The 24320-nt window shown below is 42.8% G+C and overlaps 1 protein-coding gene and 1 pseudogene across 10 annotated transcripts in view; one reads left to right on the plus strand and one right to left on the minus strand.

Annotated features, from left to right (window-relative positions):
* The window catches only part of Tbl1xr1 (transducin (beta)-like 1X-linked receptor 1), a 140342-nt gene that overhangs the window by 3356 nt on the left and 112666 nt on the right, over positions 1 to 24320 (plus strand). For 2 of the 10 annotated variants that reach the window (XM_030252921.1, XM_011249718.3), the window contains exon 2: positions 23259 to 23339. The exons of 5 other annotated variants lie outside the window; for them this stretch is intronic. The gene's annotated coding sequence lies outside the window, so the exon portion shown is untranslated. Of the gene's footprint in view, positions 1 to 9804; positions 9915 to 22135; positions 23104 to 23258; positions 23340 to 24320 lie in introns of those variants that run through there. 3 more of the 10 variants (XM_030252920.1, XM_006535579.3, XM_011249719.2) reach the window with 3 other exon arrangements.
* Gm5842 (predicted gene 5842) lies at positions 789 to 1643 on the minus strand (annotated as a pseudogene).

The following is a 24320-nucleotide window of genomic DNA, read 5'->3' on the forward strand; positions in this document are numbered from 1 at the left end:
GTGAGGAGGCACTGCCTGTCACACTGCCTGTCACACTGCCTGTCACACTGCCTGTCGCTCAGGCCTTCAGACTGATCCCTGTGACCAATCTGTAGTGTTGGCTTTCTCTGTGGTGAGATGGAAAGGTGCTCCAAGGTGTTTATTAGGCTTTGAAGAGGCCTCTACCAGGTCGTTTTGACCCTTGTTCCATGCTCTTTCTGGATGACAGTTTATGACACATTTCCCTGCTGCTTTGCCACGCTTGGATTTCTGATTTCCTGACAGACTTCTTGTTTCTGATTGGGCTGAGCTCTGAGGTACCTCTGGTGAATAGTCTAGGAGTCCTGATATCATGCTTAAGCCTTCTGTATGCTGAGGTATGGGGTCTTGTCCGTTCCTGTTTTCCCTAGATTAAATAAAGGTAGCCTCCGTATACTGGTGGTAGGAAGAGAATATTAAGAGTGGAGAGAAGAGTGTGGTCAACAGTCCACACAATCGAGCATTTCTCAAAACTGAGTGTTCCTGCATGTTGTGTTGTCTTGTAGTGGTCTGAGCAAGGGTGCTTTTGGTAACTACTCAGTCTCTGTCCCTCTCGGTGGTGCCCTTGAGGGTAGAACTTAGGCCTTAAGTTTTCCCCTTGTATCATAGAGTTGAGACAATAGATGTGTAGTGTTCAGAAGTGTTTGGCATGCTGTGTATTGCCGGAGTGTCACCCTGTGCATTGGGTTGGAAGGTGGCGGCTTCTTCTTCTTCTTCTTCTTCTTCTTCTTCTTCTTCTTCTTCTTCTTCTTCTTCTTCTTCTTTTTTTGTTACATTTCAATTTTTTTCTTTAAAAGGAGTGAGTTGTGTACAGGGGGTTAAATGCTTTATAGACAAGAAAAAAAACTGTGCTAGAACCAACTTATTCATCATCATCATCTTCATCTTCCTCCTCTTCCTCATCCTCTTCATCCTCCTCATCATCTTCCTCTTCCTTCTTTTTCTTGCTCTTTTCAGCCTTGACCACCCCCTTTTTCGCTGCATCAGTTTTCCTTTAGCTCTGTAGGCAGCAATATCCTTCTTGTACTTCTCCTTCAGCTTGGCAGCCTTCTTCTCATAGGGCTGCTTGTCATACACTGCAGTGTTGTTCCACATCTCTCCTAGTTTCTTTGCAACATCACCAATGGACAAGCCAGGATGCTTGCCTTTGATTTTGGGGGCGGTACTCAGAACAGAACAAGAAGAAGGCCGAAGGAGGCCTCTTGGGTGCATTGGGGTCCTTGAACTTCTTTTTGGTCTCCCCTTTGGGGGGGATGTAGGTTTTCATTTCTCTTTCACAACGAGCCTTTTCAGCCTTTGCCATATCTTCAAATTTCCCCTTTTCTTTAGCAGACATGGTCTTCCACCTCTCTGAGCACTTCTTGGAGAACTCTGAGAAGTTGACAGAAGCATCCGGGTGCTTCTTCTTGTGCTCCTCCCGGCAAGTTTGCACAAAGAATGCACATGAGGACATTTTGCCTCTCGGCTTCTTAGGATCTCCTTTGCCCATGTTTAGTTGATTTTCCTCCATGAGGCATAGAGTCGCCCAGTGTCCGTCCGCTGGCGCTGTCTCTATGGAGCTCAATGTACTGCAATGGCTGTGAGAGCGGGAGCCAGACGCAGCCTCCTCACTCTCTCCGCTCTGTCGGAAGGTGGCTTCTTTGTATTACATTTTACATCGTGTTATTCCTTTCCCTGGGGGCATAATGCCACGAAAAGTCCTTGGCAGCTCTGTTTCCTGAGTTCCTGGGCAACATTCTTGAAAGGAACAGTGTAATTTATTTATTCTTAATGTTGAGCTTGAGGCTTGCTCATGAAGAGTTAGACTATATTGTCAACATTCCCTGGGGCCATCCATTTTCTTGGTTGGTGTGGTGACAGGGCAGTGGCGGTGGGTGGGTGCGATGGGGTACAGGTTGGTCCCATGCCTTGCTTACTGTCTCTTCTGACAGTTGTGGTTAGGTGTCAAATCTGTGTGTCCCACTGAAAACAGTTTTCAAGTTTTTAACTAAAAAGGAATTCTTGAAGCTGAGTTCAGCAGCACTTGCGGTGTGTATTACAGGTAGATGTTTTTCTGCCCTCTAGCCTAGTTGTGAGTCTGCACGCCGCGTCTAAAGCGGCCAAGACAGCTTTCCTCAGGAATACTTGTTCAGGTCTTACTACTCAGCAGCACTAGTGCTGTGTGTCCGAACTGTACGGGTGCTTTGACAAGTCCTTGTAACAGTGTGAGCAGCTGCTTCCCTACATTTAACTGAGGACCAGAGGCTCAGGTGGTGAGTGGCAAGAGCAGTGGCTCTGAGGCCAGTGTCTTCTGCCATTGAGTCCACAGGAAGTCCATGGATGTGGGAGAGTGTTGGGTTTGGTCGTGGCATTACTGTTCCTGTTTTTCTGAACAGATTTGTTCTCTTATCTACAGTAACTGCCGACAGTGTCAATTGTTAACTGATTTTCATCAGTTAGGTCTCCCCTGGAAAACCTAAAATGGTAGCCTCTTGCCAACTGGACCGAGGACATGGGCTTAAGCCTGGCTTTGAGGGCTCTTTTCGACCTGTTTACTTTCCCATGCTCCTCTCTGGCAGCTGAACTCCTGCCTGCCTCTCAGATCCTGGAGCTCTGTCCCTGTTACCACTTTGATTTTGCCATGCCCTCCTTTCTCTTGGGTTTTTTGCCTAGTTTTAGCTCCACGTCTTGAGAAGTGTCTTTGCAGTCATGACATGCTCTCTGATTCCATTGCCTTTAATGCATGTAGCTGCCCCTTCCCTCTCTTGCTTCTTTATGGCTATAGGTCATGTTGTGCCTTTGTGTGCTGCTGTGCCTTGGAGAATTTGTTGAAGTTCTTGATTATTGTATCACAAGCTCAAATATTTTCATGTAAAAATGGGTTGTTTCTCTAAGGCCTGTGTTTGAATGAGCATTGACATCCCTGCCTGTGTTAGAATGAGCATTGACATCCCTGCCAGTGTTAGAATGAGCATTGACATCCCTGCCAGTGTTAGAATGAGCATTGACATCTCTGCCTGTGGCATTGATGCACTATAATCCTTAGTCCCACTTAGACTTCCCTGGTTTAGGAGTATTATAGACATAGGACTGTTCTGTCATCTCAGTTTTTATGCTGCTGGGAGTGGGCAAGGGAGAAAACTTGGTTTATTCATAAGTGTTCAAAGAGAATAGGTGGGTTTATGTCCTGTGCTTCAGACAGTTTCTTTGTGTAGCCCTGACTGTCCTGGAACTTGCTCTGTAGACCAGGCTAGCCTTGAACTCAGAGATCTGGTTGGCAGAACATCCACCTACCACTGTCTTCTAAGTGACAGAGATCAAAGGTGTACACTACCCCCACTTGGCTAGGTTTGTCCTTTGACCTGTAATAGTAGCGGCAGTATGAAGGGAGAATGTGAGTTCATTTAGGCCTTTGTCACCTAATCAACTTCATCCCATTGCACATGCTGACTTTGTCTTATCTGACATGCCCAGGACTGGGAAATGGTTTGGACTTTTTTACTAAGGTTTTTGCATGTGCGCCATGGGATCTTGGCTGTGGAATTCGAGTCTGAACCTGAAGGTCATTTTTGTCTCCTGTGCACCTTGTGGCACAGCATAAAGTGATGCGATGTTTTACTTAGTGTTGTCTGTTTTGTCAGTGTCTTGTCACCTGAGGTCCAGGTGAAGTGTGTGTTTGCATCTGGTTGATGCTTAGACAGTTTTGGATTTTTGGAGCATTTCTGATTGTGGTCTTTCTAATTAGGGATGTTTGGCCCATGTGTATGCCAGGTATAACGCTTAAAAGTTTGGAATTTGTGGGTATTGAGACAAGACCTCATTTTTATATAGCTCAGGCTTTGAACTGAGCATAGCTGAGGCTGCTCAGTTTTCTACTCCTGTGTTGTTGCTGTTGGAAGTGTGCTACTCTGGCTGTTGCTTCCCTTAAAGACGGTCAGGACTTTGCTTTCTAGATGCTTTTTATCTTATTTCTTTAGTATGTATATGTATATTTTGGAAAGGGTCTCCCTAGGTATATAGCCTTATCTGAGAAGTCAGGAACTTGCAGCAGTCCTGCCTCTGCCTCCTGAGCGGGACCACCACACTCTACTAGCACTTAATAGTTTTCTCTTGGCCTTTTAACACAGGCTTTCCTTTAGCCATGTAGCTAAACAAACTTGTGTTTTAGCCTTCTTTTTTATAATGTTCTGATGAACCCTGGAGCTTGATTTACGGAATCATTTTTAACATACTAGCGTTTAACGTAGGCCTGTCTATTCAAGGTACATGTATGCCATCTACCAGAAGACCCTTGTCTTTGTCATCTTCTCTCTGAGGGTTTTTACGGTGCTGTTCATGTATTCATTCTAACCCACCAGGGTAATTGACTCTAAAGGCAATTGAATTGATGTTATGTCCATTCAAAATACCCAATTTAGAGTGCATTCCAGCATGATTTTGACAAAATTGGTTGAGTGCTGCTTCCTGCTTGGAAACTGGAGCTCACGATGTACATACAGTGTGCATGGCCTGGAGTGTAGAGAGCCCAGAAGAAGGAAAAACTGCAGAGGAACTCGGGGAAGTCTGGGTGCTGGTGCAGGGGCACCAGGCAGTGCAACTATGGAGTCTGCCACTTGGGCGTGGCCGCCCCCTCCCTGTGTTACCTTGAGAACATAGAATTGAAAAGCCTGGAGACAACTTGGTAAAGTCAGAGATGATCATTCCAGCATATTCAGTATTTTCTTCTTGTGGTTTAGAGAAAATGTGCTGTTCTGTGACACTGTTTGACCTTGAACTCCTGACCCCAACCCCCGCCTCCCAACTCCGTGGGATACAGATGTGTCTACCAGGTCTGGTGTCAGTAATTATGTGAAACTACTCAGGATGTTCAAACTTGTCCTCCCTCCTACATACCTCATGTAATTCAGACTGACTTTGAACTCTGATCCCCCTGCCTCTGTCTCCCAAATGCTGGGATTAATTGTAGGTTGAGATACCATGACTGGTTCTATATCTTAAGTAAAGATGTAGTTAAACAATTTAATTAATACAGTGAATTTTACTTTTTAGGAATTACATGTTAATCTACTTTTTTTTTTTTTTTTTTTCCGTGAGTTCAGGCAGTCCTGGCATGGCCTCTTTCTGGATGCCCAGCTGAGGATGATCTTTGCTTCCGCCTCTTAAGTGCTAGGGTTACAGCAGAGCACTGAACGGGCTGTTGATGTACTGCACCGGTTTTTTCCCGGAGCTTCATGCTCCATAGCCTAGCACTTGGTGTCTTCTCGGAGGTCAAAGGTATTAGTGGTTTCTTTCTTCTCTATGCTCTAGAAGTTAGAGCATGTGAAGAGGCAGTCAGTGGCCCTTTAGGTTGACAGATTTGTGGTTCCCTTATTACTGTTTGTTTATTGAATGCGGCAGCGTTTTACGTGGATCCAGTGCTAAGCTGAGACTTACCTTGGTTTTAAATTAGAACTGCTATTATTTTTTACATTTATGATGTGTGCACCCACAGCTCCTGCATGCCTGTGGAGGTTGACTTCTGGGAACTCTCCTTCCTTCCCTCCTGCTGGGTCTGGTGTTGGAATCAGGGGCTTCAGGCCTGGTGGAGTGCCTGTTTGCCCATGAGATATCTTTCCAGCCCTTTTTATTTCTTCTTGCTGGGTATTGAGCCCAATAGATGATTAACACCCCAGACCCCCAAACCATAGTTGCAGAGGGGAAATCATTTAACTTCTGTAAATTTATATCAAGGTAATGAATTGAAATACTATCTGAGATTTTCTCACTCACTCAACTAACGGTTGAGTTAGTATGCTCAGTATGGCACTTCTCTGTTGAGATGTCAAGTCTGTCAATTAAAAATATTAAACATTTATTCTGTGTGTAAGTATCATGGTGTGTGCGTTGTAACTGTGTATGGAGGTTAGATGACACACTGCCGCAGACAGTTTTGTCCTTCTACCACGTAGGTTCTGTGGCTCAGTCTCAGCCATTGTGCCAGCTCTCAGTCGTTTATTTATTTAATTTTATTTTGTTTACGAGACAAAGGCTCATGCTAAGCCAGTGGGTCTTGTTATATAGCTGGTGCTTGTGTCTTGAGATGCTGGACTCTTATGATTCTTAAATGCTAGGGTTGTAGGCATGTATTAGCATGCCCAGCTGTGTCTTATAAAATTCCACTTTACCTGAATGTATATTTTATTTATTTATTTATTGGAAGTTAGAGGACAGCCTTGCTGGCATCAGCATCAGCTCTTCCATGTGTGCTCTGGGAATCGAACTCAGATCTTTAGGTTGCTAGTGTACCTGCTGAACCATCTTGCCAGCCCTCAGTTAAGAATTTTTTAATGTTCTACACTGATTGAAGCTGCCTTTAATTCCAGCAAGGGAGGCAGAGGCAGGTAGATCTCTTAAGTTCAAGGGTAGCCTCGCCTACAAAGTCAGTGAGAACTTATCTCAAAAAAAATAAAAATAAAAGTAAAAAGAAGAAAAAGAGAATCTTTTAATTTGGATAATTACAAGAGAGAAGAGCCAGGCACGGCAGCTCAGTCCTGTAATTTCCAAATTCAGGAGGTGCAGGCAAGAGGGATTGCCTGTTTAAGGCTATCCTGGGCTGTGTGGCAAATATACAACCCTTTAAGGAGACAGATCTGTTATTTTCTCCCACCTTTCCATCTAGTTCTGAAAGAGCTAGATTCATCCATTTTTAGAGTGTTATATGATTAAATGTGTTGGAATATTTTTGTTGTTGGTTTTTTTTTTTTGTTGTTTTGTTTTTGAGACAGGGTCTTATTATATGCAACTCTGGTTAACCTGGATTTTGTTGTGTTGACCAGGCTGGCTCTGAACTTGCAAAAATCCACCTGTCTCTGCCTCACAGATGCTTAGTAAAGGCCTGAGCCACCTCACCCTATTTATTGTAGCTGTGTCTTTTCTAAAGTCGATATATAGAAATAAAAAGTTCTAGTTGTCCAGAAAGACCTCAGTATTCTTTTTTTTTAAAGATTTATTTATTTATTTATTATATGTACATACACGGTAGCCGTCCTTAGACACTCCAGAAGAGGGTGCCAGATCTCATTACAGATGGTTGTGAGCCACCATGTGGTTACTGGGATTTGAACTTAGGACCTTCAGAAGAGGAGTCAGTGCTCCTAACCGCTGAGCCATCTCTCCATCCCAAGACCTCAGTATTCTTATTTCAAAGGCACTACATTGTCAGAGGTTTGGTAACTAGATGAAAACCGAGTCTCGTAGGCTGGTAGTTGGTTTTAGAATTATGGTGATCTTTGGTGTGGTAAGATTATGTTGCTGTGTGGATTTGTGTCGATCTCATATAACATGGGAACTGTCTTAACTCCAAGGAGCTCTCAGTTGCTGCTGGCTGACTGGAAAAGAGATGTTTTTAAAATAGAATGTGTGTGCTGAGTGTAGGTTTGTGCATGTGTGTACAGTGGTTGTGAGCTGCCTGATGTGGATGCTGAGAGCTGAACTCTGTTCCTCAGCAAACCATCACGACAGCCTGTTGGCCTGTGTGGGAAGTAGCCTTGTAGCCGAGAAGATTGGGCGGTGTGGAGTTTTGTTGTGTTTGAAATATGTAGGGCTTTTGTTTTTGTTTTTTGTTTTTTTTTGTTTTGTTTTTTTTTGTTTTGTTTTGTTTTTTTTGTTTTGTTTTGTTTTGTTTTGTTTTGTTTTGTTTTTCGAGACAGGGTTTCTCTGTATAGCGCTGGCTGTCCTGGAACTCACTCTGTAGACCAGGCTGGCCTTGAACTCAGAAATCCGCCTGCCTCTGCCACCACCACCTGGCTGTTTTTTTTTTTTTTTTTTTTTTTTAAACTTTGTTTTGTTTGGTTTTTTTGAGGCAGGTTCTCTGGTAGCCCAGTTTGGCAAATTGTTATATGGTAGTGGTTAACCTTGATACTTCTCCTAAGTGCCGAGCTTATAGCAATCTGAAACCATGCTTGCCCCAGACCTGCTGGTTTATGTTGTGCTGGGTAACACTGATGTTTCAAGAGGAAAGTTGCTACTTTGTTAGATAAATAAGTTGCACAGCTTATTATTCTTTCTTTCTTTCTTTCTTTCTTTCTTTCTTTCCTTCCTTCCTTCCTTCCTTCCTTCCTTCCTTCCTTCTTTCTTTCTTTCTCCTCCTCCTCCTCCTCCTCCTCCTCCTCCTCCTCCTCCTCCTCCTCCTCCTCCTCCTTCTCCTCCTTCTTCTCCTTCTTCTTCCTTGTTATTATTGCACAGGTTCTCCAGAGCTGGGTCAGTCATTTCCCTTGTATATGTAAAGGTCATGAAAAACTGTGACGTGATTGGTATTCATTGAACCCTGGACGGAATGACATGGTTTCTGTGTGCAGAAGTAGCTGAAATAACTAAGCACACAGGGATTGTTAACGGGCACAGTCATTTTCTGTACTTCTCCTGTTTGTTCCTCTCCCCCAGGTTTGATTGTACTTTCCCCTATATGTCCACCACTTACCTCACTTATGCTCACTCACTCTGGCTCGCACTCTCCCTCTCTCCTCCTCTCTCTCTCTTTAAATTTACCTTTTAAAATTAGTTCAATTTCTGCTGCTCATATATACATTGGTGTGGGGTCAGCCAGTGGAGCATTGTTGGCCCACCCTTAAATAAAACTGACTCTCCCTCTCCCAGAAGCCATCAACTGTCACTATCAACTTAGTTAGGGGTGGGAGCTAATGAACCCCTCTACCACCTATACTGGAATGTTGGCTCGCCTTGATCATTATGCAGGTCTTACACAGGCAGCCACAACAGCTGAGACTTTTTGCTGGTGACAGTCCTGTAGTGTTAAGAGACACCGTTTAGCACAGTCCTGCTGAACGTCTGCTTTTTGCAGTCCTTCCCTACCCACTGGTTCTCACTGTTCCCTGAACTCTGGGAACCCATGTATGAATGAATACTCCACAGATCCTCTCTGTATTCTGACTAGTTGTGCATTAACACTGCACAAAGATGTTGTCTTAGAAGGCCTGAGTGCTGCACTAATATGTGGGTACAGATATATTTATCTAGAGCTGGTTTAATATTGTGCCCATTTAGCAATGTAATAGTATTCTCACCCCTGGGGTTTAGAACTCTGGAGCCGTGAGTTCTTGGCTAAACCTAGAATGCCAGATAGAAGTTTCTTCCTGTGGAACTGGCCCTGAAACCAATTAAAGGAAGAAAAGGAAAGGAAAAAAAAAAGCCACTGGCTATCCTTGTAACATAATGTGTCACTATTGGACCTATAGGCACATCTTAACTGGGTTAGTTATTATTATAACCCATGGTGTTCACAGGGATATAAGTCTGTTGAGGAGGTTTCTTCTCCAGCAGCCTAGATGCATTACTATGAAAGTGAGCAAGCAGGAAGAAGGCCTCCTAGTCACCAGCTCCATTTCTCCATGTCTGATGACCATTCTTTTTAAACCTATAAATTGATTATACTATTTGGCAGTATTTTATTATTCAGTGAACTTGGGAACTGTGGATTTGAGGTAATATAGAGATATAATTTTCTATGTTTATGAGTTTAGAATCAGTATTCAGAATAGGAAGAAAATTGATTTTCTGGATGATAGAACACAGACAAACCAATTATGGTCATATTTATTGTTCCACGCCATTGACTTTCTTATGTAGCCCAGGATAGTCCTGAGCGGATCCTCTTCCCTCCTCAGCCTCCTGAGTGCTGGCATCATAGGGGAGTCATTGTGCCTGGCTTTCTCTGAAAGCCTTGTTTTGGGTCTGTGAGCCATCACTTGTTTCTAGACCAGATAGATGTCTGCAGACATGTCGTTGATTTAATTGTTTATTTGTAACCAGGTAGGGCCTTCCTGAGGACGCCTGTCTTACAAGTGTTTCCCTTGGAGCCCCTGATCAAGTTCAAACTGCAGACTCTGCTCATACTGAATTGGTGAGGCTTTCTAAATGAAGTGAGTATTTCTGGTCCTTCCAGAACCTTGTCTCTTTGAAGGTCATATAGGCCCAGAAAAGAGGTTGGTCTAGCACTTCCTTGCTCCTCTGACTCATGGTGTTCAAAGTATAAGATTATCAGGTTCTGCTTGGGTGTCCTGTTTTGAAGGTAGGGCCACCTATGGAATCTTTTTTTTTGGGGTGTGGGATGGGAGGTTGGAACAGCTCAGATATGCTGTTAAAACCAGGAATATTCCCAAAACCAGGGTAAAGAAGACTTGGATCTGAGGTTACTAGTTATAGCTGATTGAATCATTGTCTGGTCTTCTGTGTTGGTTCTTGACTCCCTGTTCTTTGTAATCTGGATCCTCACTAAACCATTTCTCTTTGGTTCTGGTCTTATGTGAGCTCTTGGTCCACCATATACCTCAGGTGGTCTTTCCTTTCACTGCGGTGCACGTGTAAGGCTTTGAGGCTATGCAGTGCACAAGTCATGCATTCTGTCTCCTGCTGACTTTTGAAGTCACTTGCTGTGTCATGGAAGGAACTTCACTTTCATTTTGGGTCTGTGTTGAATGTTGACTGATGGCAGAGCTCTTTCATTTCATGGTTCTGAGTGGAAACAAAACAGATGGAAGAGGAAAGAGAGGGTTAGAGTTGGGAGAAAGAAATAGAAGTGGCTCTCACGCTTGTGAGCTGGACATGACCTTAGCTACTGATGCATACTTCCTAGATAATCCAAAACTACTGGAGATGTGTGGAGTAGAGGGATGTGTAGAAGTTAACTGAGCTGTCAAGATCTGGTGTTTTCAAATAATCGTCAGAAAGGAATGTTTTGATTATTTCTTCAGAACCAGATCTGCATTTGAGAAACAGGGTTTCTAGTTTACAAATGAACTAAAGTGATTGCCACAGTACTTCACTGATATTTTCAAAGAATTAAAAATTCACCAGTAAATTTTAATTAGGAAGGAAATTGCACTGAGAAGTGTGTTCTGGCACTTTGCCCTGGTGTTGCTCTGTGTGGCAGTCAGGAGGAATTTGTTCCTTTGGGCTCTTCCTCTTGTAGCCTCCTGTCCCTTTGGGTGTGTAACTTGACCCCTGAGGCTGCACTCTGCTTGCTTGTGGATGTGTTTTTGAACTTGTTAATTCTCAATCTCTTTGCTTTTTGGGTCAGCTCTTGTGCAGCACAGGCTGGCGAGCTTCATGGCTCCTTTATCTTTTTTGTGTTTGTCAAATGACTCAGACTTCTGGATGGGTACCCTGGTAGGTTGCTCCCTTTGTTTTGACAAAGTGGCATAGATGATTTCTACAAGTTGAGAAGTGCGGTGTTCCCCCCCCCCCCCAAGTAGTTTACTATTAACTTTAAGCAAACATGACGTCGGCCAGTGAGGTAAGGTCGCTTTCCTCCAAGACTCATAGTCTGAGTCCATAAGAATGCCATGTTGGAATGAGAGAAAGGACTTGGTGAAGCTGTCCTCTGACCTGCACTTGTGCACAGTGGCACTCTGCCCACATGCACGTAGGACATGACACCTGTGTACATGGTGTTACGTACTGGCTGTGGTTTGAAGCTGCCTGAGGAGGGCTCAAGTGTCAGTGTGGATAGTGGAATGAAAGCTGCTGAGTTCAGGAATAAAGGAAAGTTTGGAATCATTTAATTTACTGACTTCCATTCCTTGCAAAATACCACATATATCTCATGGGTTTAAGTAGCGTGGAAATTTGAGGACAAGCTCAAAAGAATGGCTCAGGGTGTGGAAAACAGGGAAGTTGAGTGGCTGTAACAAGACAGCTGCTCTGGCTTCTGCACCCTGTCCTCCTGGTTCTTGTTTTGCCTGAGCAGCAACAGTAGAGCTCATGAACCGGAGCAGCTCAGGAGGCTACTGAGTTCTTGCTTACTCTTCAGGGATGTTTGGCCGACCAGCTTTTCAGTGTCTCCCCTTTCACCCCATTTTGCCTTTTTAGGAGAGTGCCCCACACTATAGTCCTGCTGGCCTGGAAAACGATATGAAGACTAGTTTGCCCTCACACTTGCATTTATGCCCCTGCCTCAGCTTCTGCCTCCCTTGTATTGGGAGTACTCTAAGGGCTCCAGGCTTTTTGTCTTTTACTGCATTGGTACCCCTGGGATTGGATTCTGCTCAAGTCTTGTTCAGCAGTCTCAAACAGTCTGGTTTTTGTTTTTCTACCTGAAATTAAACATTTTTCTCATGAGAAGTTAGCCACTAAAATTTTTATTAGTGTCTTAATTTGGATCATTGATTTTGGTAATGTTTGTTTTAAAGTTGTGTAAGGTTCCATATTCGCTAAAGAATGATACCCTGGACTCAAATAGTATGTAAACACAGAGTGTTTTATTTTGTAGAAGTCCAACATGCTGGGGTTTCCCAATACCGGAACCTTGCAGGTCTGGTTTAAAGCACATTAGTAACTTCCAGGGTCAGTGACCCTTATGGTAATCTGTTGGCTGGAAACTTCTTAGGAGATGTCTGGAAACCGCTGCTGTCCTTGCCTCAGGCCAGGTGACAGACCTGGAGTTGCCCAGATCTTGGAAACAGATTCAGGTCTAGTCTCTTTTTAGGTAAGTACACTGTAGCTGACTTCAGACATGACAGAAGAGGGAGTCAGATCTCATTACTGGTGGTTGTGAGCCATCATGTGTTTCTGGGATTTGAACTCAGGACCTATGGAAGAGCAGTCAGTACCTGCTGAGCCATCTCCCCAGCCCCAGGCCTAGCCTCCGTAACTGCCAATTTGAAGTCTGTCATGGAATCAGCCTCCTCGGTTTTTATGGGTTTTGAATGTCCCATTTTTCTGTTTTAAATTCCTGTTATCTTCAGCATTTGACTTTGCATAGATTGAAGTTTTCCACCAATCTGAGTTGCGTTGAGAATCTGTAGCAGAAACACCTTCATGTGCTGACATCTGTTGCCTTCCCTTTCTCTTTTCTCAAAGGGGCTACAATCTATATTCACATCAATAAGGCAGAGTCAGGAGCTGGATTGCAATGTATTAATAGCTAGCCTGGTCTACATACTGACTCCTGGATAGCCAGGGCTACATGGTGAGATCTGGTCCCAAAAATTCAACCAACAAACAAAAAGGCTGAGTATGGTGGTCTGCACCTGTAATGTTTACACTTTGGAGGGTCAGAAATTCAAGGTTCGCTTTGGCAGTAGAGCAAGTTCAAGTCAGCCTGGGCTGTGTGAGGTTATGGCACACAAAATAAAACCAAGACCACACAAAATAACACCAAGACCACCATCACTACCACCACAAAAAACATAACGAATAAAACACAAAGTGGGGACAGTTATTATTTAGTATGTGATGACTATCTTTTCCTGACTACACATCTCACACTTCATAGTGACTTCCCCTCTGGCACTGCCTGGCCAACCCTGGCAGCTCCGTACCCAGGGATGTGTTTGCTCCTGCCTTAGCTGCTTTGTTCTTCATATCAGGCTCTGCCCTGAAATAGGCATGCACAGTGAAGTTAGTGCTCACCCCATGTGACCCTTAGGTCTCTTGTTACTACTACCATTTTACGATGACAGATCTTCCTGTATTGACACCTTCTCCTTTCTGCATATTTAAACTGGGTGAGAGCAGGCATGGGTTCGGTTTCCCTTGTCACGCTCCCAGGACCTGGAACAGGACTTGGAGGTGTTTAGTTAGTATTTTTATGCCTATTAACTCTTTTTGACCTGCTGATAGCTTTAAATGGATTTACTTTTATCATGGGCTATGTAACAGCTCTTTAATCTGGCATTTAGGACGGGCTAGAGGAGCTGAGATTACATTGGTGTTTACATAATTTTTGTAGCTAGTCTCAGTAGTTGAATCAATCTGGAAAAAAATAGGTAAAGGGATAGTTTAAGAACTGATACTAGGGGCTGGAGAGATGGCTCAGCGGTTACGAGCACCAACTGCTCTTCCAGAGGTCCTGAGTTCAATTCCTAGCAATCACAGGGAATTGAACTCACAACCATCTGTAATGAGATATGATTCCCTCTTCTATTGTGTGTCTGAAGAGAGCAATGGTGTACTTATATATATAAAAAACAAACAAAACTTAATAAAAAAAGGACTGATACTGACATAGTTGTGCTAAGATACTAGATTTCAACAAGTTACATTTCATTTCTTTCAATCCAGACATTTCGTCATTCAGTAATAGGAGGTGGGCTAAAACTCCCAGTTATACTGATGGAGGTTACTTTTAGCTACATTTACCTGGGAGGTGGTGGTGTTTAACTCTGATCTACTTACTGAAGTTGACAGTGAGTCATAATGCAGGTGAGCTGTGCTATAGAAGCCCAAAGCAAGCTTTCAAAAGGGTTGATTCAAGAAGGGGGCCTCATCAACACAGGAAATACAACGCTCTTACTGAATTACTCCCTTAGGGAGAAATAGCAGGCCTGCTGGGCTGTCTGTGCTGTGCGGCCAGAACCAGACCTGAGCACCAGGAATGTTTTGACACAACAGTCCAGCTATTTTTCACTCCTTTACTGACTTTGAAGTATAATGACAGTATCTGAATTTAAGGACTACTTTACTTTACCTGGAAAATCCCTGAAGGACTCTGAGCAGTGTAGTTTGAGAAGGGATCCCATAGTTGTGTTAGAATTTGTTGCTCCCAAGTGCTGGAGGAGCTGAGCTTGGGGACTTATGGAGGTGGCCATTTATAGCTGGAAGGCTGGGCCTTTAGTCCACTCTGGATGGCACTTAAGATTGCCACTTACTCAGAAGTGACATTTGTCTCTTCAGCTCTGTCACCCAGCCTTTTCAAATAAACCTGTTTTTAAATGAAGACTGAGGGTTCTCTTTTGAGAACATCTGTGATTTTCATAGTTTGTGTATGGGAGTAGGGAGCTGATGGGGACTGTCCTTAGAAGGTCACAGCAGGGATGTGCTGGCACTTGGGAGGGCAGCAAATTCTGTATATAAACATTGGGAACGTTGTAGTTTCTGAGGAAGAAAATCTAATTAAGATTTATTCTAAGGCTTTAACCCCAGTACTGGGAGGCAGAGGCAGGTGGCGCTCTCCATGAGTTTAAGGCCAGCCTGGTCTACAGAGAGTTCCAGGACAGCCAGGGCTATACAGAGAAGCCCTGTCTTGGGGGGGGGGGTCTATCTATTTTATGGTAATATGTCAGTATTTATTTTTATGTGTGCTTTTGTGCATGTGAGTGCGCTGCTCATGGAGTCCCGAGGCTTCAGACTCTGGAGCAGGAGTTTAGCGGCCTGTCTTGGGTTTTGGCAACCAGACTTGGTTTTTCTATCAGAACAGTACACGCCCTTAACTGCTGAGCCATCTCTCCAGCCCTCTTTATATTTAAATAATCTCAGTGTATAAAAAAAAATTAAGAAAATATTCAGCTAACCAAAGTAAAATGAGTTGCTGTGTATAATAAGCTTGGTATGACCTAAGGCATTTAATTCTTTTCTTTTTTTGTTGGGGAGGGTTACTCTATCCCATGGTGGCCTGTACCTTTGTTGCCCAGGCTAACTACAAGGTTGGGGTGATCCATCCTCTTGCTGCCTTCACCTCACTTGTGGGGTCTGCGCAGTGAGCCACCACACCTGGCTGCCTCCTTTGACTTTCCTTGGCTTCCTTTTTTTACCACCCTGGACTCTGCCTTGTCCTTGGCATTTCATTACTCCCAGCCCTTTAATTACTATATACATGACCTAAACATGCTGGTCAGATTACATGGAAGATGTATGTACTGAAACATTTCTCAGATACCTCAGTTAAAATTAACTTCAAAGGTTCATGGCTAGCTGAAGAGAAGCTTGTATTCATTGATTTCATGAGGAGAATTAACCATGTCCTCTTGAACTACAGAGACTATTGAAATCTCAGCCAGCCCAACTGAGAGTGATTTGTTTTCTCTGATGCATAATTGGCAGGAAGGTTTTGAAAATCAAACTGTGTTTAAGTATTAAAGTTTCACCTTGCTCTGTTTACATTTTAGAAACATTGTATTAAAATATATTAAGTAATTGGAGAAAATGCTCTTTGTGTTTGTAATGGCTCAGCGGTTAAGAGCGACTGCTCTTCCAGGGGTTCTGAGTTCAAGTCCCAGCAACCACATGGTGGCTCACAACCATCTGTAGTGGGATCTGATGCCCTCTTCTGGTGTGTCTGAATAGTGTACCTGTCATATATATAAAATAAATAAATAAATTCTTTAAAAATTTTTTAAAGCAAAAATCACTTTTTTTTGGTAGGTATGTAAAACTTTCAATACTGAAAGTTTCAGGAGATGGCTCCTCTAACTAAAAGGTAGTCTGCACATGGGGAGAGTATTTTTGAGCAGAGGACAGGAGTGACTTGTGAATGGTAAAGGGCAGAAAAAGTGGATGTAGCATAGATCTACCTGCCTGGCCTTCTCTGGCAAGTGGTGTAGTTTCTGTCTTAGGTGACCAGGAAGGAGCTGAGGTTGGAGGAGGCAGGAGAGCTTCTGGCAGCCAAAGGGCATTTTCTCTGAAAGGGAACTGGGAGGATTGTTTTAAGCAGAACAGCAGGCTGTCAGCTGGGCACCTGGTGTGTGGTGGGGAAGGCACACTAATTCTGCACAGAGGTCATTTGGTACAGTGTATAGTAGATGTACATGAGGACATGTGCTGCCTATATCGTCACCGGTGTTCTGACATCTGCAGATACCATTGGGGTCTTAACAGTCTCTGTTGAATACTTCTATACCATGCTCCTCATTAAATTAAACACCCTACCTCAGAGCCACAGCAGTAGCCCTTTGCTAATTTTTTCTTTTTAGCAAAACTAAAGTTTTTAATTTTTCCTGAATTATAGTCTATACTTGACTATAATTATACACACTAGTTGTGTAAGTTTGCTATTGTGCATTTATCTTATTTTGTGAAGGGTTTTAGGTTTGAGTAAGAACAGTTGCAGAGGTAGGGTAGCTTTCCTTTGTACATTTAGTCGCCCTGCCCCAGTATTTCCCAGGTTACACACTGGTTGCTGTCTGATGTTTTGGGATCCTGTGCTGTGTTGTCTGTCACCTTTGACTCCTGATTTCTTTCTTTCTTTGTTTTGATTGTCATGATAGTTTTGAAAAGTATTTCTTTGCCTGATTTTCTTTGGACTGAGTCTGTGGTTATTTGGGGCAGTCTCAAATGTTCTTACTTCATTTTATCTCATCTAGGGTTCAAGGTCCCTGTGGTTGTCTTAAGATGATGCTAAAGTTGATCATTTGATTCCGGTCCCACGTCCAGGGGTTGTCACTGGTAGTGATTGTTCTATGTGTTCCACTATGGAGGCTCAGGTCATGGAAGATCCAGTGCTGTGCTTGTGTAAAGCTTCCAGTCAGCTTCCAGCTCAAAAAGAATATAAATGTGGGGAGATACAAATGACCTTTTCTTTCTGTAGTATGTTGCTTGGTAGCTCCAACATCCACAGTAGGTGGATTTCTGGGCAGTTGGATTGGTTTGGCCCCCACTACTTCATGTAGTAGTTGGATTTTTTCCTCTTTTATAAGAAATTGTTTCTATTTGTTTACTCACTCTGTCATGCCTCTGTGGTCCTGTGTGGATTTCTTTTGTCTGTTGGATTATAATGTGATGCTATTTTTGTAATGTGTTTTGTTCTTCTGGCTCCTGTTTGTTTTTGTGAGACAAGCTCTCACTATGTAGCCCTGTACTACATAGACCAAATTGGCCTTATACTCAGAGATCCTCCTACCTCTCCTCCTGTCTTAGTTAGGGTTTTACTGCTGTGAACAGACACCATGACCAAGGCAAGTCTTCTAAGGACAACATTTAATTGGGGCTGGCTCACTGGTTCAGAGGTTCAGCCCATTATCATCAAGGTGGGGGTATATGGCAGTAGCATCTAGGCAGGAATGGTGTGAGAGGAGCTGAGAGTTCTACATCTTCATCTGCAGGTTGCTAGGAGACAGCTGGCAGGCAGCTAGGACAAGGGTCTTCAGCCCATGCCCACCGTGATACACCTACTCCAACAAGGCCACACCTCCAAATAGTACCACTCCTTGGGCCAAGCAATTTCAAACTACCACACTTCTCAAGTGCTAGGGTTAAAGGCACACGTTACCTGTGGCTTCTTTCTACTAGCACTTTCTTTCAGATAGAGTACTATCCTGGGATAATCTTGTATTTCCTATTCCAAACCCACTAGTTCAATTCGTTTTCAAAAAATTCCATTGTCCCTTCTATTGGAATGAAAAGAACATTGATTCTAACCCAGGAAGCACAATTAATCAAGCTAATATATCATTTTAAGCCACTATTGACAGCTTGTGGAACCCATGGCTGTCTTTTTCTTGGCTTGAACTCTTTATTGTTTTAAAGACTTTAACTTTTGTGTGCATATGTAAACGGCATGGTGGACGCCTGTGTGCAGGGATACTAGGAGACAGGGAAACTAATCATTCAGGGAGTTGTATTTTGGAGCATTTTGGAAATTATTATTTCTTAGATCTTTCATTTTAATCTTTATTTGAAGTATATTTCTGAGCTGGAGGAGAATGCTCTACAGAACTGAGGAACCTCATGGCCTGAAACCATAGGGAAGAGGAGGAAGATGAAGATGAGATAGGTTTCAGCACAGGTTTTGTTTTGTTTTTTGTTTTACTATAAAGTATGTAACAACCCTGTGTACAGCTTATGCCTTTAAAAGAGAAAACATTGAAATATAAGGTGGTAAAATTTGTTTTTAAACCAGGTTGTTGTTGTTGTTGTTGTTGTTGTTGTTGGTGGTGGTGGTGGTGGTGGTGGTGGTGATGGTGTGTATAACACACTACTAAGTACGTCTGTAGATAACCTTGTCCTGTCGCTATTTTCCGTAGCCAGTAACCTGGCATGACATAGAATTGGGTTGTGGTTGTCATGTAGACTAAAGCTATCATTGTTGGTGTGTAGAGTATCCTAGTTGCATGTGGGGCAGCTTTTATGTCCTGAGTTGTCTCTTATGCACCTGCTGAGGGAGAATAGCTCTGCTCACTGAATACCATTCTGTAGCTGCAGACACAACAGAGAATGATGCAGCTGTTTGCTTGATATTTTGAATGTATCTAATTTAAAACTTTTAAATAAAACAAAATGGTGGGAGGTTATATGTGGGATGGAAGTGATTAGGCAATCGTGAGACCTGAAAAGAGACAAAGACAGACAGATGGACTGCTAAGTTGTTGACTTACTGGCTGGTGAGAGGCACTTTGTTTTGCGTGATACAAGATGTCTGGCTGCTATCATATTTATATATTTTTATTTCATCTTATATTGAAAAGCAATGGAAGTTGTTAATTTCTTACTTCATATAATTCCAGAGTAGTAATTATGAGATTTTGGTCTTTAACAATGTTTTAAAAAGAATTGGTATGCTTAAGTCTGTTAGGTTTGAAGTGAAGTCAGAAGTCCCTGCCTGGTCTTTGTCCCAGTGGCCAGTCAGTATTACCCAGAGTTCCATGTCAAGCTGCTGTTCATTGTACATTTTCACAGATATGTCATGATGTGTGTCTGCCATACAGTATTATGTGAAGCATCTCCCTGCCTAGTCCCCTTCTCCCTGATCCTGGTCATCTGGGATCTTTGTTCGGTCTCCATTGCTTGGCTTTTCTCAGGCTCTGTATACAATACTGATGCGTGTGGCCTTTTCAGAATCGTTTCTTAGAGTAGTAATGCTTTCAAATCTCCTTCTTGTCTTCTCTCACCTTTTTCTACAGTGCAGAATATATTACTGTCTGCATGAACATGGCTTTATCTGGTGACCTACTGATTATCTTGGTTAGCTCTAAGTTTGAGTAGTTATCAATAAAGCTGCTAGAAACATCCATGTGTAGGTCTTTGAGTAGACATAAAGGTTTTATGTGTGTGTGTGTGTGTGAGTTTATGTAGACATCAAGTAGCATAATTGTTGGGATATGTGTTAAGGCTGTATTGTTTTATAAGGATCAATGAAGAAGTCTTCCAAAGTGTTTCTGTTTTATTTCTAGCAGCAAGAACATACTGTTCACAGAATCCTCCCAGTGGTTGTTGTTGGTGCCTTGTGTCTTGATTTGGCCTGTTGCCACAGGTGTGTGGCAGTGTCACATTTTAATTTTTATTTTCATGGTCAGCATATGATACTGAATATTTTTCATATGCTTAATTCCCATATATGTAACCTTTCTCATCTTTTACATTTCTTTATTTTGTGTTTGCACAGGTGCATGCTTGCTAGTGTAGTGGCCAGAATTCAAATAAGTGCATTGCTCACTGTTTGAGGCAGTTGTCTGTCTCACTGAACCTGGAGCTCACTGATTAGGCTGGACTAGTGCCTGGCCAGCAAGTACTCTGAGGCACTGGGGTTACAAATATGTGGTACCACATCTAGTTTTCATATTGGGTACCGGGAATCTGAAATTAAGTCTTCTTGTTTGGTACCACAAGTACCTTAATGACTGAGCCATCTTCCCAGCCCCAACTGTTTTCTTATTGATGAGTTTTAGTAGTTCTTACTGTGTGCCAGGCTCTACTTTTGAGCTGCAGCTACTGGGAAAATGTGCTCTTTGTATATAGTTGGTTAGTAATCTTTTATATGATATATTTTGCAAATATTTCTCTGTTTTGTAGCCTCTTCTCATTCTGCGGACACTGTCATTTGCAGAGCAGGAAATGTTAATTTAAATCAAGTCCTGATTTATCTGTTGTCTCCTTCATACGTTTGTCCTGTCACTCCTGGGATCTGTCCATGCCTTGGGTTCTTTATCTTTGAGGAGTTTTACATAGTTCTATGTTTCACACTTAGGTATCAGTCTGCTCCATTGCTGTGCTGAATTGAGGTCTGTGTCTGGATTTCAATAGTGTTTATTTATTTTCTTCTCTTTTCCTCCCTTCCCTTCCCCTCCCCTCCGCTGCCTTCCTTCCCTTGCCCTCTCCTTCCCTGCCTGCCCCTCCCCTCCCCTGTCCTCCTCTCCTCTCCCCTCCGCTATGGGTATTTTGTCTGCATCTGTGTCAATGCACCGAGTGTTTGACTTGGTGTTTGAGACCAGGTCGTGGTTTAGAGCTGCTGTGTGCATGCTGGGAATTGAACCCAGGTACCCTAGAAAAGCAGCCCATGTTCTTAATCACCGAGTGCCCAGGATGAGTTATTACTGTAATCACCCCAGCAGCATTTGTTGGAAAGAACCTTCGCAGCATGGTGGTCTTTGTGCCTGCATGATTTGGAAGCTCTGTTTTTCCTCCTTCCCTAGTTTCCCAGTCTTGATTAGTACAGCTTAACAGTCTTGAGGTCCAGGTTTCTCTCCTCAGTATTAAGTTGCCTATTTTGAATCTTTTGTGTATAAACTTACATAAAAGTTTTGGACTCAGTTTGCTAATACACACAAACTAACTTGTCAGGATTTTGGCTGGGATTGAATTAAATCTTTTGTTCAGTTTGGGATGTTAATGGTGTTTTGGTATTGATTCTTCCTGCCAGTAGACATGGGGAGCATCTCATTTACTTGGTTCTTGTAGTTTGGATTTATATCTAAATAGTTCATCTATTTGGGTGTTGCCTTAGCCTGCTTTCCATTTTACTTTATTTTATTTCCATTTTATTTCCATTGTTATCAAAATATTAAAGATTTGGTAGCTTATTAATATCAAAGCTTGTTTGGATCCAGGCTCTCAGGCCCAGGAGCATGCTCCTGCTCTCTTTGGTAGTGCTGAGGGCTTTCTGCTGCAGTGTGCAGTGGTCGAGGTGCTGGGTGCAATATATGTAAGGCTCAGTAAATGTTATAGCTGAAGATAATTTTACTTTAAGAAAATGAACAGATGGTAAGTGTCCAGCCCTGATTGGTTGTGACAGCTTTATCTGGCTGTATTTCTTTACCCTCATTCCCTCAGGCCACATGCCTACTCAGTTTTCCTTTCTGCCACCTTTTCAGTTTACTTTACGTAAATGAGTATGATCAAGCTAGGCATAGGGGCTCCTGCCTGAAATTTCAGCCTTTCTAGGAGGCCGAGACATAAGAGCATATGTAGTTCTAGGGTAACATGTACTATGTAATGAGTCTGGTCTCAAAATCAAGCAAACACACACACACACACACACACACACACACACAAGCACACATCTGTGTCCATGAGTGTTTTTTTTTTTAAAGATTTATTTATTTATTATATGTAAGTACATTGTAGCTGTCTTCAGACACTCCAGAAGATACGGATGGTTGTGAGCCACCATGTGGTTGCTGGGATTTGAACTCCGGACCTTCAGAAGAGCAGTCGGGTGCTCTTACCCACTGAGCCATCTCACCAGCCCATCCATGAGTTTTTAAAGTGCGTTTTTTTAACTTGTACTGTGATGACTGTGATGACAGGTGAGGACTGTGCTTTGCCACTCCAGCACACTGACCACAATAGACCTGTGCTCCGTCCAGGCTCAAAAGCAGCCCTCCTATTTTATATAAGTATCTGGGGCTTTGCTACATCATCATGCTGTGTCAAGCAGTGTCCTCTCTCCCAACCTCTCTTTTCCAATCTCTGTTTTCCAATCTGGAAAAGATTTCCTCCCCTACCTTGTTTCTACAGGCTTTCATTTCACCACTGTGGACCAGAGTTGTCAAATTAGTCTGGGTGTTAAGAGCTTTAGTGAGGTAGCTACCTGATACAAGGGCTGCCACCTTTCCCAAGCTATGTTTTGCTTTGCCTTGTACAAAAGTCCTAATTGGAGCTTGGGTACTCTGTCCAGAGACTATTTGCTGTTGATTATAAATTCTTTTAAGACAGTGTTGTATGTTGCCTAGGGTGATTTGAACTTAGGGTCATTCTCACAGCTCAGAGCCACAGCAGCCTGCTATCTTGCATGGACTGCAATGACTGGTATTTGACATTTCGTTCCCTTGAAGTCTCTTCTTATGGGGACAGTGGATATTATACCAGAATAGTGACATCTTGGGTGGGGTGACTACCGCCTTGGAGCACTTAATAACTAACTAGACATATGTGATTACTTTGGTCCCTTATGGTGGTGACAAGTACCTTGAACCATTGTTGGGCCACTGGCTACCCAGCACAGACTTGCTTCTGTTGATCAAAGGTCAACTTGACTCATCTTTTGTTGTTGTTGTTGTTTTTCTAAGACAAGGTTTTACTGTGCAGCCCTGGCTGTCCTGGAACTCATTCTCTAGACCAGGCTGGCCTCCACCTCACAGAGATCCATCTGGCTCCACCTCCTGAATGTTGGGGTTAAAGGTGTGTACCATCACAGTCTGGCCGACTGGATCTTAACATTAGTCATGTGATTTTATAGGGTCAACACAGAGAGAGGGAAAACCCTGCTCCTGGGACTTGAGCTCTGTGTGTGACAAGATCGCCTGGTCACTCCTTGTCTTTGTTATTGCCTTCAGGATCTAGGTGACCTGAGCACTGCTGTGACCGTGGTCCTGCAAAGGCTGTCCTGGTACTCTTGGTACCTGCCTCTTTACAAGGTATCATCCACTGTTTGGTGTTGTCCTTGGGGTAGAAATGTTAATTTGGATTTCAGCTTTGTGCTGTTCTGAGTGAAATTATAGGATGTTACAGTCTTCATATCCTTTTAGTATGTTAGACATGGAACTGATGGTATGTCAACATAGTCTATAAACGTCAGTGGCTAGATGCCAAGGGCCCCTCAAGGTGGTTATACCAACCTGCACAACAGCTGTCAACTGTCAATATATTAGCGCTCCATGCTCCATATACATATTTTCAGCTGTGTATGTGTATGTGTATGTGTATGTGCATGTACATGTGTATTGAGTTTGAATTGCTTTCATGGCAAATGATGCTTATTGTTGGTGCATTATTCATTAAATGTTTTAGAGGATTATGATTCTTTAAAATAAATAAATATATATATATTTTGGTTTTTCGAGACAGGGTTTCTCCGAGTAGCCCTGGCTGTCCTGGAACTTACTCTGTAGACCAGGCTGGCCTCGAACTCAGAAATCCACCTGCCTCTGCCTCCCGAGTGCTGGGATTAAAGGCGTGTGCCACCACGCTCGGCTTTAAAAATATTTTTAAGGTATATATTTAGTGTGTGTACCTGTGCACTTGCTCGGGGATGTGCGTGCCACTGTATTTTTGGCAATCTTAGTTATTTTAATCATGGACAGAACTTAGGCCATCAGGTTTGGCAGCAAGTGTCCTTACCTGCTGGACGGTCTCATTGGCCATGGTGTGGAATTTTTTTATTGAGGATGGAGCTTGCAATAATTTAGTTTTTTTTTTTTTTTTAATGGATCACAGAGACTAAGTTAACCTATTGTTATAGGAGATAGTAATTTTTTTTTAAAAAACCTGTTTGACCAAAAAAAAAAAAAAAAAAAAATCACAGCTGCTGTAAGCAAACATTTTGGTTACAAATAGCACTCTGTCTTGCTTTTGAATTGTGCAGCATCCATTTACAAATGCTGAGTTTGAGATGATCA

This window comes from Mus musculus, chromosome 3 (assembly GCF_000001635.26).
Source record: "Mus musculus strain C57BL/6J chromosome 3, GRCm38.p6 C57BL/6J".
NCBI lineage: Eukaryota > Metazoa > Chordata > Mammalia > Rodentia > Muridae > Mus > Mus musculus.